This window comes from Erinaceus europaeus, chromosome 19 (genome assembly GCF_950295315.1).
Source record: "Erinaceus europaeus chromosome 19, mEriEur2.1, whole genome shotgun sequence".
NCBI lineage: Eukaryota > Metazoa > Chordata > Mammalia > Eulipotyphla > Erinaceidae > Erinaceus > Erinaceus europaeus.
In genome coordinates, this window is record NC_080180.1 from 39,645,407 (window position 1) to 39,664,099 (window position 18,693).

The 18,693-nt window shown below is 37.2% G+C and overlaps 1 protein-coding gene across 1 annotated transcript in view; it reads left to right on the plus strand.

The window, feature by feature from the left end:
* Nucleotides 1-18,693, plus strand: part of MARCHF1 (membrane associated ring-CH-type finger 1) — an 853,606-nt gene that overhangs the window by 358,246 nt on the left and 476,667 nt on the right. The window lies entirely within an intron of this gene.

Here is an 18,693-nt window from a genome sequence, read left to right on the forward strand (position 1 = left end):
CACTCTGCAAACTTAAACTTACAAATTGTCTATCCTAAACCTCTCTGCCTTCCTAAACAAAACAAAAGCCAGTTACAAAAAGCAACATAAGCTAAAGAGCTAAAGTGAAAAAAGAGAAGCTAGGAAACTAGGGCAGAATGTTCTCATGGTCCTGGAAGAGACAAAAGATTGGTCAAGGAAGTTGAACAGTCAGAAAGAGTTCCAACCCCCTTGAGGAGAGAAATATGAGGGGGAAAAAAGAAGAGAAAGAAAAGTAGAAAGGAAGGAGGGAGGGAAGGAAGGGAGGACGGAAGGAAGGAAAGAATGAAGGAAGGAATAAAGAAAAGAAAGAAAGGAAGAGGGGAGTCGAGAGGTAGCTGCAGCAGGTTAAGGGCACTTGCAGCAAAGGGCAAAGACAGGCTTAAGGAACCAGGTTTTTTTTTTTTTAATTTTTTATTTAAGAAAGGATTAGTGAACAAAAACATAAGGTAGAAGGGGTACAACTTCACACAATTCCCAACACCCAATCCCCATAATCCCCCCCCCTCCCATGGTAGCTTTCCCATTCTCTAGCCCTCTGGGAGCATGGACCCAGGGTCATTGAGGGTTGCAGAAGGTAGAAGGTCTGGCTTCTGTAATTGCTTCCCTGCTGAAAATGGGCGTTGACTGGTCGGTCCATACTCCCAGTCTGCCTCTCTCTTTCCCTAGTAGGGTGTGTCTCTGGGGAAGCTGAGCTCCAGGACACATTGGTGGGGTCTTCAATCCAGGGAAGACTAGCCAGCATCCAGGTGGCATCTGGAACCTGGTGATTGAAAAGAGAGTTAACATATGAGGCCAAACAATTTGTTGAGCAATCATGGATCCCAAGCTTGGAATAGTGGAGAGGAAGTGTTAGGGAGGTACTCACTGCAAACTCTAGTGTACTTCTGCTTTCAGGTATATATTTTGCAGTAGTTTATGGATACGTGTGCACATAAGCTCTCTCTCACAGAAACTGGTGTATATCTAGATTATGGGACTTTGTTAGAAAGTGAACTACCTGAATCTTTTTAATATATAGGCTGTGTATTTGATATGCGAACTCTCTCAAAAGCCTAGACCAAGTAGATTAGAAGCATCCAATAGCATAGCTATATACAAGATACTGGGTACTGTACAGAAAACCATAACAAAGGGACTTTTCAAAGTTAACCCAATTAACAAATAAAGTGATGATAATATTAACTATCGATTGTCTTTTTGAACCCTAAGACAGCAGGAACCTCACATCTTTACTATAGAGCCCCTACTTCCCCCAGTCCTGGAACTCTTGGATAGGGCCCACTTTCCTGTATGCATCTCCCAATCCGAACCAAATAATATTGCATCCGCCGATCACAACCTAACCAAAGCAACGATTGCCACCTCAATATGCTTCACCTCAGACTGTATCCAGAGACTTCACGTGTGGAATGACAACCCTTCAACTTCATTACTCGGGTGAGACCTTTCCTTTTATAGTACACTCTAATTTCATCTAAGGAACCAGGTTTTAGCTCAGGCTCCCCACCTGCAGGGAAGTCACTTCACAAGCAATGAAGCAGATCTGCAGGTTTCTATGTTTCTCTTCCCCTCTCTGTCTTCCCCTCCTCTCTCCATTTCTCTCTGTCCTATCCCACAACAACGACATCAATAACAATAATAACTACAACAATAAAACAAGGGCAACAAAAGGAAATGAATAAAATAAATAATTTTAAAAAGGAAGAAAGAGAGAGAGAGAAGAAAAGAAATGTAGTCCCATAGGTTTATACTTGCCTTAGTCTTCTTTGTAATTGGATTCGTATCATTGAAGATGTCTTTAAAATTGATGCGGAAAAGAGTTCTGCCAATATTTTCCTCTAAGTATCTGATAGTTTGTGGTCTAACATCCAAGTCCTTGATCCACTTGGAATTTACTTTTGTATTTGGTGAATGGCAGTGGTTAAGTTTCATTCTTCTGCATGTTTCAACCCATTCTTTCCAACACCATTTGTTGAAGAGACTCTGGTTTCCCCATTTAATAGTCTGAGCCGCTTTGTCAAAGATTAGATGTCCATAGGTGTGGGGGCTCACTTCTGGGCTCTCAATTCTATTCCACTGGTCAGTATGTCTATTCATGTTCCAGTACCAAGCAGTTTTTTTTTTTTTTCCTCCTCCAGGGTTATTGCTGGGCTCTGTGCCTGCACCATGAATCCACCGCTCCTGGAGGCCTTTTTTTTTTCCCCCTTTTGTTGTCCTTGTTGTAGCTTCGTTGTGGCTATTATTATTGCCCTTGTTGACGCAATTCGTTGTTGGATAGGACAGAGAGAAATGGAGAGAGGATTGGAAGACAGAGAAGGGGAGAGAAAGATAGACACCTGCAGACCTGCTTCACCGCCTGTGAAGCGACTCCCCTGCAGGTGGGGAGCCGGGGGCTCGAACCGGGATCCTTACGCCGGTCCCTGCGCTTTGAGCCACATGCGCTTAACCCACTGCGCCACCGCCCGACCCCCCCCAAGCAGTTTTGATGACAATGGCCCTATAATACAATTTGAGATCTGGGAGTGTGATGCCTCCGGTTCTGTTCTTTTTTCTCAAGATTGTTTTGGAAATTCTATGTCTTTTCTGGTTCCAGATAAACATTGGTAGCATTTGTTCTATTCTCCTAAAAATGTGCTTGGGAACTTGATGGGGATAGCATTAAATTTGTATATGGCTCTGTGAAGTATATTCATTTTGATGTTAATTCTTCCAACCCATCAACATGGAATATCTTTCCACTTCTTTGTGTCTTTTTCAATTTCCTCAAGTTGTGACTCATAATGTTCAGTATACAAGTCTTTCACTTCTTTGGTTAGGTTTATTTCTAGATATTTTATTGTTTTTGTTGCTATAGTAAAAGGAATTGATTTCTGGATTTCAATTTCTTCTAACTTAGGGTTTGCATAGAGGAATGCCACTGACTTTTGAATGTTAATTTTGTAGCCTGACACCTTCCTGTATTTCCTGATGATTTCCAAAAGCTTCTTGCTGGATTCCTTAGGTTTTTCTGTGTATACTATCATGTCATCTGCAAACAGGGAGAGTTTGATTTCTTCTCTTCCAATCTGTATCCCTTTAATTCCTTACTCCTGCCTGATTGCTATGGCAAGAACTTCCAACACTATGTTGAATAGTAATGGTGATAGTGGGCAGCCCTGTCTAGTACCTGATCTAAGTGCAAATGCTTCCAGTTTTTCACCATTGAGTATGATGTTGGTTTTAAGTTTGCTATATATAGACTCCACTATCTTCAGGAATTTTCCATCTATTCCCGTTTTTTGTAGTGTTTTGATCATAAAGGGATGCTGGATTTTGTCAAAGGCTTTCTCTGCATCTATTGGTATGACCATGTGGTTTTTGGTCTTGCTTTTGTTGATGTGGTGGAACATGTTATCTATTCTAACCATATTCTTAACTCTTTCTGTGTTGGCTTCAAGTACAGTTATTGAAAGCTTGTATAGAATTTTTATTATATAGTTTCTAATGACAATTGGTTGTATATATTTAAAAATAATGTAAATGGACCAACAAAAAGATCACTTGGATAGTGTGCTGCTTTGCAAAATGAATAATCGTGAAGGAATCTTCAGTGTTGCAGTCTCTTTCACTATTTCTATGTCTTTGCATCTTGTTTATCTCTGTATAAAAATAATGATATAAACAACAAAATATATTAGTCTCTTTTTGAAAAGGAAAAAAGAATATTGAACAACATGAGGCAGGCACATTAAATTTTCTATTCTTACATGGTAATTTTCATATGACCTAAATGGTCATCACTTCCTTCCATATCTTACTCATTTGCTAAATTGTAGATATTTTTTTAGCAAAAAAATGACTCTTGGATAATTACAGTCTCATTCAGAACAGATGAAAAATCACCAGTTAATTTAAAAAGTCTGAATGGCTATCTATGATTTTCTTACCTTATTATACTGATGCCATTCTCCATAGAATAGTAAACATTTTAGTGGGTAGTTGTTCTTCTCTGAAGGGAAGATATCAAAGTTATAATTATGTAACATGCTCATAATGGAATTGTGGCTCAGATTGCATTTTACTTTCAAACCAATTATAGATATTTGTTCATTGTGTGATCCAGAAATAAGTACTCTTTAGTATTCTACCCAAGTGTTCTTTCCTTCTCAATGTACCTCCATTGGGACTAAAAATAATTATTAAATTCTACCTGGCTCAGTAATTTTATCAGAAATATTTCAGCCCAAATAATCCAATTTAGTCTTCCTAAGTTTGTAGATAAATTTGTTCTGTTTGTCTCTCTTTATGTGTTTATATATATGAATTCATATTAGTGTGCCTATCCTCTTTTTCTTTTCTTATATGATTATGTTCACTGAATGTTTAATTTGCTTTGCCAGTCAGTGTTTGCAGTGTTATTATGGTGTTGAATCTAGTTTCTTTTCTAAGATTAAGACACTTCTTATGATTAGCATTCATGTTGAGTGCTATTTTTCTAAAAAAGAAAGTGTACCATGATGTCTTGATGAACCCTTATATTGTCATTTCAGTGACTCATAATCTTGCATAAAAATAAGGACTGGGAGACAGTTCCCTCACTGAAGTATGTGCCTTATATGTGAGGCCCTGAAATAAAGCACTGGTTCCATGTGGAAATGACATGAATGATTTAGCAGTGCTATGATGCCAAAGTGCTTTGTGTCTGTGCCTCTCACTGTCCTCTCCCTTTCAGTTAAAAAAAATAAAGGAAAAAAAATTGGTCCAAAATGTTGCCCAGTTGTGCTATTCATGAAAGAGGTTCTTATTTTATTCTCTAGAGTAACATAACAAAAACAAACAACAGCAATAACAACAATAACAAACTGATTGTGGTTTCTGTGCTTCAGTTATTTTACAACCATTTTGAAATTAGATTTTTTTATTTGTTGTTGCTTGATTGATAATTCATGAAGTAAGGGTAACATATTAAATCTCATCAGCATCTCAAACTTATTTTTGTATTTTTTCCACATTCTGAAAGTCATAATTCTGTCTTTTAGAGAAAGAGAGAGAGAGAGAGACTGAGAGAGGCTGAGACTACAGCACCAAAATTTCCTTTAGTGTGGCAAGGAATGGTTTGAGCCCAGGTCAAAATAGTACACTGTCCAAGTGAAATATTTTTCCAATATCAGAATTCTCTCTTAACATATGGTATAGTCTTAGGTATGTTCAATTTTAATCTTAGTTCATTGACTATATGTGAGAATTTGTAAAGTCATTTATCTCAAAGCACTTCAATTAATTCTGCCTGGAAATATTGAGAGCCAAAAGAAATAATATATATGCATGTCATATATATATATGGGAGAGGGCCTATGTCTGCTGCATTCTTTATCAGAAAATGGATAGTTATTACTCTTTACCTTAACAAATAGCAAGCATTATCAATATTATTATTATCATTATTATTTCCACCTGTGTTATCATTGGCCATTTTTTTGTTGTTTGTTTGTTTTTGGAAAGAGACAGTGATAAATTCAGAGGGAAGGGAGAGATACAGGAAATAGAAACAGTTTTATTCCAAAGGGCCTGTGGTTATACTAGTTTTTTTTTTCTTTTTTTTCCCCTGAGCCTGAAATCTGATATGCAGGTGGATCCAAGTTATTGTCTCTGGAGATGATGTCATGGCTGTGAAAAGGACCAGGGAAGGAGAAAGTTGGGTCAGGAAAGAGTGTATTTCCCAAATATGGGAAAGGTGTATAAATATTGTTAACTATAAACCTCATCAGTTTGATCTGATCTAGGCACCATATTCAGCTTTAGAGCCTATGTGATCTCTGCATCTCTGTATCTGAGCTCACTTTCTGTGGTCATGAGTAAGAACATTCTAATCTGCCCTAATATCAGGACGCATCTTCCTCAGGTGGAGCATAAAGTATGAGTATTAGACCAGGGAGAGCAGAAGCACAGCTATAAACAAATAATGTCAAAGGACATAAATTATGGTGATGGTGTGTATGATACAGAAAATCCTAACAAAGGGATTTTTCAAAGTTAACCCAATTTCCATATAATGTGATTAGAGCAATAACTATCTATTGCCTTCTTAAACCCTAAGACAGCAGGAACCTCACACTTCCTTTATAGAGCCTATATTTCCCCCAGTCCTGGAACCTCTAGTGTGGGGCTCACTTTCCTGCATGCTTATCTCAATTCATACCAAGTGATATTTAATCTGCTGATCCCAACCTAATCAACAAAACGAGTACCACCTCCTCATGCTTTACTTCAGACTGTGTCCAGAGATGTCAGGCATGGAATGCCAACCCTTTACCTTCATTACTCGGGTGAGACCATTCCTTTCATAGTATTCTCTTATTTAATTCCAGGAGGTTCACTTCCTAACAAAGTCCCAAAACCTGGATATAGAACAGGTCCCATGAGATAGGGCATATGTTCACATGTATAGATATATTAGGACAAGATATATACCTGAAATCAAAAGTACACAGTCTGTAGTGAGTCAGTATCAAGTTCATAATGAAAGTGTCTACTTAGACATAGATACCCTCCTCACGTACTTCCTGTTATACTTCCCTCACTCACTCCAAAGCTAACCTTATCAAAGTAAGGACTGCAAAAGCTGAATAAGGGCAAGAGCCTGGCATACTTTAATGATGACTATTTAGTCACAATCAGTTCACCCCATCAGCTGGGGCCCTTGTCGGGGAGTCCTGAGATTCCCAGAATGATTGGCCTAGACCTTGAATAGATTCCTCTTTCCATTGTTACTGGTCATCTCTATCAGGAACAACAAAATAGACCCCTTTGTGGGCCCCTATAGGACCTTGCCCTCATTTGGATCAACAACAGAAGAGAATGTTCCACCCTCCAAAGGGAGCTGGATTAAGTCACCATTTTTAATAGTTGAGCAGTATTCTATTGTGCATATATAGTACAACTTTTTTTAGCCACTCATCTGTTGTTAAACACCTGGGTTGCTCTGGGTTTTGACTTTTACAAATTCTGCTACTATGAACTTAGGTATATATAAATCTTTTTGAATGGGTATGTTTAGTTCCTTAGGATATATATCGCCAAGAGAGGAATTACAGAGTCATAGGGTTGTTCCACTTCTAACCTCTTAGAGTTCTTTAGATTGCACTCCACAGGGACTGGACCAATTGACATTCCCACCAGCAGTGGGAGCAGTTCTTTATGCCTACAACTTCTCCAACAATTTTTGTTGCTACCTTTTCTGATGTGTGACATTCTTACGGGAATGAAGTGGTATTTCATTTTTGTCATTATTTGCATTTCTGTGACAATGACTTGAAACATTTTTACCTGTATTTGTTTTCCTTTTGGATATCTTCTTTGGTGACTATTCTGTTCATATCCTCTCTTCATTTTTGGTTGGGGTCATTTTTTTTTAATTTGTTGAGTTCTTTATATATAGTTTGGTTATTAGCCTCTTGTCTAATGTTTTACATGAAAATACCTCCCAGGTATGGATCAACCTGTCAGTGCCCATGTTCAGTAGGGAATCAGTTACAGAAGCCAGACCTTCCACCTTCTGCATCCCATAATGACCCTGGGTCTATACTCCCAGGAGATTAAAGAATAGGAAAGCTATCACAGGAGATTATGGGATACGGAGCTCTGGTGGTGGGAATTGTACCCCTTATCCTGTGGTCTTGTCAGTGTTTCTATTTTATAAATAAATTAATTAAAAAAAGAAAATATCTCCCAGTTTATAAGTGGTCTCTTTGTTTGGGTAGTGGTTTCTTTTGCTGTGCAAGAGCTTTTTAAATTGTGGTTGTATTCATATTAATGAAGATGTCTTTAAATTTTAGTAGGAAAAGAGTTTTGCCAATATTTTCCTCTAAGTATGTTATAGTTTCTACCATCCAAATCCGTAACCCATTTGGAATTTATTTTTGTGTGTGGTGAAATTTTTGTGTGTGGTCACTTAGGTGACTCCCATAAGTGGTTCAGTTCTTCTGCATGTTTCAACCCAATATTTCCAACACCATTCATTGAAGACAATCCCCTTTCCCCATTTAATAGTCTGGGCACTCTTGTCAAATATTAAATGCCCATAAGTATGTGTGCTGGGTTATTTCTGGACTCTTAGTTCTATTCCTTTGGTCAGTGTGTCTATTTATGTAATAGTACCACGCAGTTTTTATTACAATGGTTCTATAAGACAGTTTGAGATCTGGGAGTGTGATGCCTCCATTTCTGTTCTTTCTTTTCAGGATTGTTTTGTCAATTAGAGTTATTTTCTGGTTTCAGATAAACATTCATATTTTTAAAATTCCTTTTAAAAAACTGGGTTTCTTGATGGGGATTGCATTACATTTGTATATGGCTCTCACTAAAATATTCATTATGATGATGTTAATTCTTCCAACCCATGAACATGGAATATCTTTCCACTTCTTTGTGGGTTTTTTTTTCTATCTCCTTGAATAGTGACTCATAATTTTCAGTATAGAAACCTTTCACTTCTTTTGTTTGGTTTATTCCTAGATATTTTTTTTTTGTTTGTTTTGTTGCTATAGTAAAAGGGATTATTTCTGACTTTCTTCTTCAGCTAATTTAGTGTTTGCATAGAGGAATGCCACTGACTTTTATATGTTAATCTTTTGGCCTGTCACCTTACTATATTGCCTGATAATTTCCAAGAGCTTCCTGCTGGATTCTTTTAGTTTGTTTTTTTTTTTCCCTCCAGGGCTATTGCTGGGCTCGGTGCACTATGAATCCACCGCTCCTGGAGGCCATTTTTTCCCCCTTTTGTTGCCCTTGTTGTAGCCTCGTTGTGGTTATTATTATTGCCATTGTTGACGCTATTCGTTGTTGGATAGGACAGAGAGAAATGGAGAGAGGAGGGGAAGACAGAGAAGGGGAGAGAAAGATAGACACCTATAGACCTGCTTCACCGCCGCCTGTGAAGTGACTCCCCTGCAGGTGGGGAGCCGGGAGCTCGAATCGGGATCCTTATGCTGGTCCTTGCGCTTTGCGCCACATGCGCTTAACCCACTGCGCCACCACCCGACCCCCTCTTTTAGTTTTCTATGTATGGTATAAAATCATCTGCAAATAATGAGAGCTTGACTTCTGCTCTTCTAGTCTGTATCTATTTAAGTCCATGCTCTTGCTTGATTGCTATGGCAAGAACTTCCAACACAATGTTGAATAGTAATGATGATAGTGGGCAGCCTGTCTAGTAACTGATCTGGAGGGAATGCATTCAGTTTTGCGCCATTGAGTATAATGTTGGTTGTGTGTTTGTGACATATGGACTCCACTATCTGTTTGTTTGTTTGTTTGTTTTAGTGTTTTGATCATGAAGGAATGTTGGGCTTTGTCAAAGGCTTTCTATTTATATAATCATGTGGTTCTTGGTCTGCCTTTTTTAAAAAAAAACTATGATTAGATACATGTGCACATGTGTTCTGCCTCATGGGCCCTGGTCTCTGTCTAGGTTCTGTGGCTGTTAGGATATGCACCACCTGATATGGAGTTGAGGAGTCCTATTTGCTAGGAACTGTCTCACAAGAGTACTAGAGTTAAAAGGTTGACATTCGATGCCTGGAATCTCTGGACACAATCTGAAGTGAAACTTGTCGAGGTGGTACTGGTTGCATTGAGTTTGTTGGGCTCGGCAGATGCAGAATCAAATGATTTGGATCGAGTGAAGCATGCAGGAAAACAAGTCATGCCTGGAGTTTCCTGGACTGGGAGAAATATGAGTATTAATAGAGAATGGGGAGGGTTCCTGCTGTCTTAAAGAAGGCAGTTGATACTTATTATAACCAAGTTGTTAGGGAATTTGGTTTACTTTGAAAATCCCATGGTTGGGATTTGTTATATCTTACCATTATTTATGCCATTTGATGCAATTTACATATAGTGACACAGCCATTTGCTTCTGGTCTCCTTGGTCTGAGATTATAGATGATTTACTATTTCAAAGAAATAGTCATTTTTAGAAATGTATAAACACTTTAAGCCCACTGTTAAAATTCAGGCATTTTAGCAGTTTGAAACCTTAAGTGCTTAAATTGAAAGGGTATATACTCAGAACTGGGGTCTATGCATTAAAAAGTTTGAGACTGGAAATTGGGTGGTAGCACATCGGGTTAAGCACAGGTGGCACAAAGCACAAGGACTGGCATAAGGATCCCAGTTTTGTGCCCCCGCTCCCCACCTGCAGGGGAGTTGATTCACAGGCAGTGAAGCAGGTCTGCAGGTGTCTTTCTCTCCCCCTCTCTATCTTCCCCTCCTTTTTCCATTTCTCTCTGTCCTATCCAACAACAATGGCATTAATAATTACAATAATAATTACAACAATAAAATAACAAGGACAACAAAAATAAATAGTCTTAAGAAAAGTTTGAGACTTTCAATCTATTTTGGTATGCTTTTATTGATATGGTGGATCACATTGACTGATTTTTAAATATTAAACCAGACTTGCATTTCTGAGATAAACCCCTCTTGGTCATCATTGACAATCTTTTTAATATACTGCTATATACATTTTGCTAGAATTTTGTTCAATATTTTAGTATCTATATTCATCAGAGATATTGGTCTTTAGATTTTTTTTTCCTCTTGTGTCCCTGTCTACTATTGGTATCAGGGTGATGCTGGCTTCATAGAAGCTGGAAGGAAGTATTTTCAGTCTTTTGGGAGAGCTTTAAAAGTAGTTACTTTTTATTGAAGATTTCGTAGAATTCATTTGTAAAACCATCAATAGAAGTCCAGGACTTCTATTGTTGGGAAGGAGTCCAGGACTTTTATTGTTGGGAAGGGCTTTGATAACTGTTTCAATATCTTTGGCTGTGATTGGCCTCTTCATATTTCCAATTTCTCATTTCATATTTGGAAGTTTGTATGTGTCTAGGAACATGTGCATTTCTTCCAGGTTCCCTATCTTGGTGGTATATAGTTGTTCATAGTCTTTTTCATAAAGGCTATTTTTAATTTTCCCTATTCTTTTAATGTAAGTACATATTTATAATTGAATCACATATAATTTCTCTTTCTCTTTTTTATTAGTTACTTAATATTGATTTACAAAGTTATAAGGTAACAGGGGTATAATTCCAAACCTTTCCCACCACCATTCCCCCAATTGGATACTGCATTAGTTCTCCCAAGGTCACAGATATGGGTTGACTATTATTTCTATAACTGTCTCTCTACATTTCTGTGTATTTGCCCATTGTTTCCATGGTCCTGAGGAGAGTTTTTAAAAGGCACCAATCCAGGGCTAGGTAGGGGAGCACCCAGTAGAGCACACATTTCCCATGGGTAAGGACCCTGGCTCAAGTCACCAGCTCCCACCTGGAGTGGGTGAAGCAGTACTACAGGTGTGTATGTGTGTGTGCATCTCCATCTTCCCCATAACATAACTAAATAAGCACAATTAAAAAAATCATGGACTGGACAGTGGCACACCTAGTTATGTGTATATAGTACTAAAGCATTTATATAATTTTAAATCAAACAGGAATCACTACTGTCTGCTTAGTGCATGCTCCCTAACAGGCCACATGCCAAGACATTAAAATGCATTCACTCATTTATTTAATCAATGTACTAACATAATACTTCTTTGTTCATAATCAGCACCATTTAGAGAAAGTCAAATGAAAACAATTAAAGAGATAATATAACCAAAAACAATAAAGGAAAGTAAGCAACTCAGCAGAGGAGACACCTCTTTCTTCAACACGTACATGAAAAACAGTTATTATTATTATTTAAAAAATGCAAGTGAAAAACAAGAACATTGGAAACAAGTATTGAAGATAATATAAAGAAAGATGAACTGGTGCATTGTTGGTGGGAAAGTAACTGTTGCAGCCCCCATGGAAAATGGCATTGAGATTCCTTGATTAAAAAAAATGGAAATACTTTATTTCATGCAATACCATTTCTTTTTTTTTTTTTATTGTTTAAAAGATTTTTTTATTTATTTAATTTTGAAAGAGAGAGACACCAGAGTACAAATCAGCTCTGGCACATGATGGTAGTGGAGACTGAAGCTGCAACATCTGGGACCTGAGGTCTTGCACTTTGTCTATAGAAACTGTTTTGGGGGGTGGGCAGTAGGACAGCGGGTTAAACACACATGGCACAAAGTGCAAGGACCGGCATAATGATCTTGGTTTGAGCCCCAGGCTCCCCACCTGCAGGGGGGTTGCTTCACAAGTGGTGAAGCAAGTTTGCAGGTGTCTATCTTTCTCTCCCCCTCTGTCTTCTCCTTTCCCCATTTCTCTTTGTTCTATACAACAACAACAGTAACAATAATAACAACAACAAGGGCAACAAAAATGGGAAAAGATGGCCTCCAGGGCAATACCATTTCTATTAGACATTTACTGAAAGAACTCAAAATCAATAATTTGAAAGGATACATGCACTCTGTGTTCATAAGGAACACCATCAATTGAAAAAATATAGAATCAACCTAAATACCCATTGACAGGTGTCTGGATATAGGTATTATGGGATGTATATTCAAAGGGGCCAGGTGGTGGCAGACTTGGTTAAGCATACACATTAGAGTGCAAAAGGATTCAGGTTCAAGCCCCTGGTCCCCACTGCAAGGGGAAAGCTTCACAGGTGATGAAACAGTGCTGCAAGTGTCTCTCTGTCTCTTTCTCTCCCCTCTCAAGTTTTCTTTGTGTCTATCCAGTAATAAATAAATAAAAATATAAAAAATAGTGTCCCTTTAAAAAAAAGATATATAGTCAATAGACTACTATTCAAATATTACAAAAGATGACAGTGTCTTATTCAAGAACACATGGCTTGAAACTGAGGTGATAATACTAAGAAAATAAGTAAGTATGTGGAATAAAGATAAATTGCAGCTTACAAGAATTATTTTAAAATGGTAATCAAACTGACTCAGATAGAAACCTATGGTGGTTAGGTGAGATGGAGTGGGAATAGTTGGGGTTGCACTTGGTGAGGCTGGACCCAAACTTTAGTGATGGGTTGCACAATACTACCTATTCCTTTTTCTACCCTCTTCTCCATGACTTGAGTAACCTCAGCTCTGCAGATACAGCATCAGGCTTTAAATTTTCAATTTAATTTTTCAGACCTACCAAGTATAATAGAACATAAAATTCTGAATATATTGAATTCTAACCATGTCCACAAACTTATTGCTTCTAGTTTTTAAAGAAATTTTAGAATCATTGCTTCTTTCCCTCAGCATCTTAGGAAAGAGAAAAAGATCACATCTGTGATGTTAAAATAGATTCAGCTTTTTATTATATCCCTTTGATACGAAAATGATATAAAAAATACAAGCCAATACAATAGACTCATTTTCAATGCCTACTGGAATTATCACACATTTTATATGACTGTAAGGGTTGCTATTGATTCACTAAAAGACTGAGATGAATTCCTTGGTTACATTGTAATCTGCCTTAACCTCAAGACAATTGTTACATCCAAAGTTCAGACTAATACCTCCTAAAGAATAAAATCAAAGATCTGGAGAGTTTGTCTGTTCATCATCCTGTCTTAAATAATGAAATTTCATCATCCAGTTGCTTCTGAAAGCTTCACAGGGACAGAAATTCTACATTAAAAAGTCATTCTTTTAATTACAAAAGATACTTGTACACATTAAATTGATCACTATTGGATTCTGACATTCAGGCAGAGTAAAGAGAGCACACCATTTTATAGCTGATTTATTACTTTGCAAGATTATTATAATCCCACAGCCAAAAATCTTGGTTAGTTTATGTTACCCTCTCATCCCCATTGCCCTGGTTTTATTTATTGTAACTAAGTAAGTAACTGTAAAAGTTTCAGCATTTTCCAGTAAAATAGATGTTTAAGGTTCTTTTTTTCTTTTATAAGATACCATACAGTCTTTATGCAATCCTGTATTGTACATATATTCTACCCAGTAACTATAGGTGGTAGCATTGAGAGCTTTGTTGATGATGTGTTGAATTTTTTTTGACATTTATTTTCCCTTTTGTTGCCCTTGTGTTTTTTATTATTGTTGTATTTTATTATTGTTGTTGTTATTGTTGTTGGATAGGACAGAGAGAAATGGGGAGAGGAGACCTGTTTCACCACCTGTGAAATGACTCCCCTGCAGATGGGGAGCCTGGGGTTCAAACTGAGATCTGTAAGCTGGTCCTTGGGCTTTGTGCCACCTGTTCTTAATCCACTGTGCTAACACCCAACTCCCTGAAAATTATTTTGACCCAGGTTTCCTCCTATTCAGCCAAGATATGTTGAGGATTCTTTCCCCACCCTAAATGCTTTGTTTCTAGTTTCAAAAATCACTGAAAGTTCTTATTTTTCTTCTATCTCTATATTCTGGCAGTGTATTTATAACTTAGATGCTTCTTTTTTAGATTCCTATTGAATCTTTGGGTTTGGTTTCCTCCCACTTTGCTCCCCAGTTTCAATCATTTGTTACATTTTAATGACTGTATGGGCCCTAAAGGAACTTATAACTGGAACAGGTTTTGTTATTTAAAATAATGTCTTTAGGGCTAGATGGTGATACAAGTGATTAAGCACATATTGCCAAGCACAATGACCTGCATTTGAACCACTCCCACCCACCCAGCTCCCCACCTGCAGGGGGTAGTGAAGCAGGTCTGCAGATGTCTACCTTTCTCTCCATCTATCTCCCCTTCCTTCTCAGGTTCTCTCTGTCCTATGTAACTAGAGAGAGAGGGAGAAAGGGGGGGGGGGGGGGTAGAGAGGGACCAGGAATGGCTGCCAGGAGTGGTGTATTTGTAGTGCTGGCACCAAGCCCCAGCAACAAACTTGGTGGCAAAATAAACAAAACAAAATAAAATAAAAGTTCTTAATTCTCACTTGCTGCTCATCTCTCTGTCTTGAAGTGAATAGCCATCTTATCCCTAGCCTGTCCCAGCCCAGGCCCCAGTTCCTCCTCAAGATGAACTAGTTAGACTTACTTAGGGTGATTTATTTCCTGATGCTTAAACCTTGTTTGACACTTAACTTCAGTCGTATGCATCGTATGTGTCATGTTTCAAGTACTGATTACATTGTTCTGTAATGGGATAGAATTCTCCACACAGAAGTCACAATACTGCATACCAAGTCAGGTGGTTGAGTATGAATTTTATTTAAGCCTACTCCCTGAGGGTCCATCCTAGGGAAGACTCACATAGGAGCTACCCAAGAACTGAATGCCTAAGCACAGTCACAAGCATCTTTCTATACTCTCTGCAGCATATGCAAGCCTTGGTTACATACAATATTTTCCACGGTTTCCAGGACTTCTTGGCTCATTTATCTAAAATCTGATTACTGGTGGGCAGGGAGGGCTGGAGGTGGGAGGTTGCTAGGCTTGTACCACCTCCTGGTACAAAAACATCTTGTTTTCCCCAGAAACAAGCATCTTAACTTACTGAAAGCACAGGGTTTACAGAAGCGGAAAGTTAGCATTATTCCAACTCTAGGTCTGGTAAATTTTTAACCCTTCTATTGTTCTGGTGCCAAACCACCATCCGGTTGGTCTCTAAACTATGCCAGCAATTGCTTAATTATACCTGTATCCATTTTTTCCATTGATTATGCTTGTACCCATTTTTTCCCTCACAGTTCCATGTATTTTTCAAACTGTTACAACTGTCTAAATCTTATCTCTCTGACAAAGGAAACTCCTTGGCTGCCAAGATTGTTCCCATGTAATTTTTTATATATGACCTGATGTACTGTAATTCCTGGCATGATTCAGAACACACAGGAGATGCTCAATGAATGATTGGTTCACCCAGTTAATGAGATAGTGACTATTTACTTGGTTTCTAGTCTTTACTACTTACTACTGCTTCTTTCCTTGCTTATAGTAGGAATAAATAAACTCCTTAACAACCTCTTTTTTTCTGTTTTTTTTTTTTGTTCGTTTGATTTTTGTTTTTTTCTTGAAGTTGGAAAAGATCAAGGCAAATCTTACATTTGAGGATGCACTGTATAATTTCTGTTTTCCTTTTAAATTAGAGATCACCTTGATCATTCAGAGTAAGAACAATCACCAAATCAGAATTTGTTAAGGGAAACTGAGGTATCGGCATTAGAGTTATTGATTGAAAATTAAATAGCCAGAAGAATTTTCCTAGAGCAAAAGGGATGGAATCCAAAGGTTTCAGGCATGCGTATGAAATAGGAACTATTCCTGAATGATTTCATCCATAGTTTTATTTCAGTTTATACAAAAATCAAGATTGCAAATTCTGATCATATAATCGATTGTACGTACAGATAAATTTGAACTAAACGATTTCAAAATCCACAGCTCTTCTCTGGGCCTGTGGCAGCGTCTTGTAGTGCTCAATGGTTGAATGCACTGCCTTTCGTTTATTCCATAGAGTTTAATTACTGCACAAGATGGATCTCGCACTCCCACAGGAGAAATACATTCCACAACAGTTTTCCTAGCTGTGGGTTGTTACATAATGAGTTATCCCGGAGAGACTTCATGCTTCTTGTTGACAGATCACTTTGGGAATTGCAGAAGGAAAGGTGGTAGATAAACACGAGTCATTGATGTTAGCTGACATTTGATCTGGGTTCCAAGACTGCAGAGACTTAGATCAAGAAAGTTTTAAAAGCAGTTGATTCCCCGGTAGAGTTTGTAAAATGTAAAAGCCAAATTCGTGAGAATCACTAATCTCTTACTAAGTAAAAAATTCTTCAATTTCCTGGCTACCAATTTTTGTTCTTGTTATTTTGAAGCATTCACTTGAAAACAAACAGCAAACCTCTTATTTAGAGGGCAAAATATACTAGGCAGTAAATATCATTTTCCTAAAATGTAATTCTGTTCTAAATTTTAATATTAAAGAATGCTAATTGAAATAACTGGAGCATATAAATCAAATTAACTTTGGAATTCAAATCAGATTTTGGAGAAATCTCAGAGTAAACAAAGGATAACTTCACACACATAATGAGGTAAAGGATTAAGACAGTCATTTAGCTAATTCAAGCTAGAAATCTCCTTTCCAGTAACTTCAATGAATATTTTAAGCAAAAGTACTAAAGCCTAAATTATGGAGAATGCTGCCGTAGTAGCTTTTTATAAAACTTTTCAAGGATGTAAATACTGACTATATTGCTTTTCTAAACTGATTTATAATTTCCATTTTAGTACTTGTCACATACTATTAAAGTTAAAGACATCTGTGTCTAGAATCCCTTAATTAAGGCAATCCTTGTAAATAGAGGGATTATTGCTTTAAAAAAAAAAAGGAAATGCTGATCTCACAGATCACAGCTGTGTTCATTATCCTATAGTAATTTTTAAACATTAACATAACTCTCGATATCTCATTTTTGGAAGAGGTTGGCTTTTAGTTCCATTATCAAAGCTTCTCTAACTCACAGATGTACTTTGTATTTTAAGTGGGATGATGAGCTACTGTTTGATTTATGACATTCTGACTATATATGTTTACTATTTTAGATCAAGAGATTGGTCACTAGGCAAACTCTAATTAGCTTACTATTTGGAGATTATTTTATTGATATAGTTGAGTAAAGTCCAGAATTAGTTTATAGAAGAATCATCAGTGGTGTTTACTAGAAAGTGTCCATCTTAGTTTTCTGCAACAGCTCTGCTGAACTTGAATCTGTGGTAAAAAGAGTCACATGTCTATGTGACATAAAATCTATCCAGATAAGACCTACAAAGTGTGCATCTTGCCAGAGCTCAAATGAAGTTGAGGCATTCACGTTAAAAGAAAACCAAGTTCAAGATTGAAAATATATTGAAGCAAGTATTTAAATTATAGGTATTCTTAAAGTTTTTATATTGCTTATTATTTGTTGCTTAATTAGCAAGGAGGGTGCCATACTTTTTCAATTTTTATATCTATTTTGAGTCTAAAAAATTAGAATATCACGTGGCAGTATTATTGTGGAATACAAAGCTTGCAAGAGATGAATTGCTGTTAGAAACTACTTTGAAGATTTCTTATGTGATTAAGGACAAGCATGAACATCTGTCAAAATAACAGATTTATTTTTAAACTTTGCTTTTTTGTGGATGAAGATAATGGGAGATCCGATTCATTTACAATGACCAGGATATATCAAGTCTGTGTCTCTAAAATCAGAAAAGTCTGTCTTTTGAAAATAGAATATCAGATATCCTAACAAAGCAAGCATGATCACAGTGAAAAAGTGATGCTATATATATTCAGGTTAACCATATAATTATTCCACAATGTATAGACAATAATGAAATATTTAGCAGAGTTTATTTTCTTCCTGGAAAAGCAAGAAAAGATTACTACTAGTAATCCTAATAAAACATTTCAGGTAGTACAGGAATTGCACTAAAAACAAAATACACAGGGAGTTCTATATGCCAGAATGATAATGCCCCTTACTCCTGTTGCTGATTCTTACTAGAGAATGTAACATACTCTTTTTTTAACATTTATTTATTTATTCCCTTTTGTTGCCCTTGTTGTTTTATTCTTGTAGTTCTTATTGTTGTTGGTGGTGTCATCGTTGTTGGATAGGACAGAGAGAAGTGGAAGAGGAGGGGAAGACAAAGAGGGAGAGAGAAAGATAGACACCTGCAGATCTGCTTCACTGCCTGTGAAGCGATTCCCCTACAGGTGGGGAGCCCAGGGCTTGAACAGAATCTTTCCACCTGTCCTTGCGCTT